The sequence below is a fragment of the Propithecus coquereli genome, unplaced genomic scaffold (assembly GCF_000956105.1).
Source record: "Propithecus coquereli isolate 6110/MARCELLA unplaced genomic scaffold, Pcoq_1.0 Scaffold201, whole genome shotgun sequence".
Lineage (NCBI taxonomy): Eukaryota > Metazoa > Chordata > Mammalia > Primates > Indriidae > Propithecus > Propithecus coquereli.
The window spans coordinates 815,937-816,944 of NW_012145079.1; positions in this window are offsets into that span (position 1 = coordinate 815,937).

Below are 1,008 nucleotides of genomic sequence, written 5' to 3' on the forward strand. Positions count from 1 at the left end.
AAAAAAAAAAGCTATTTATTAGATGTGTGTGAATGGGTAGAACTTGTCAACTAGTGGCTTCATTTCAGAGGATTTGGGAAGGAGCCTCTTCATATGGTAACTCCCCTAAATGCATATTTATAATTCTTCTCACCAAGTTTCTCCAGTGAGACATCTTCCAACCACTTGATTTGAGATCATAGGCCGCCGTGGCTGTGCTCTGAGAACTGGGTGGGGGAAAGGGACTGGAGGTGAGGGCGTGTCTCACTATTCAGCATACAGGCTTTCACTCCTCTTATCAATCGAGTGACTTATTTCCTCTTTCCACTTTAATTTCTGCAAAAAGTAAACTATCCGTCTCCTCTGAGAATGGATGAGGATAGTCATCTGGAGGCATAGCTGGGAGATGGGACATGGGAGAGCTTGCTATTCCCTGAACCAATTTTCAATTAATCCTCCTGAGTTTTACCCCTTATCCCCATTCCTGTCTTCGGGGGTACCTGGTACTTCTAATTCCCGAAGGCTTTTGAAGCCTGTTTGCTTCTTACTGTCTTCCCCTTTTACAGGTATTTAGGTTTTAGCATCTTCTGCTGTGCTAATAAGTGAGTTACTACTCAGATGCGCACTTTTCATCTTCTAAAATTTTGCTCCTCTCCTGTCCATTATTATTTCTTCTTCTTTTCTCTTTGTGCTTTTATGCTTTTTATTTCTTTTACTGCCATTTGGTAGGAGGGAGCAGAGATGTAAGCATGGATTCAATTCGTCACATATCAACTAGAAGTTCTTGCTACTTATCTTTTAACTCTGTTTAGAATGTCTTTAGTGAATAGAGATTTAATGTGTATATAAATCTGTTAGCCTTTTTCTGTTTAATCCATCTAGAACTTATTTTTGTATATAGTATACTCTGTTTATCACTCTCCTTTTTTCCTTTGCTTTATATGTGTTAAAACCACTTGACTCTGATTCGTTCATTGGTTAATTCAGGAAGGACCTATTCATTATGCCCTATGCCCTCCTGCAGCATTC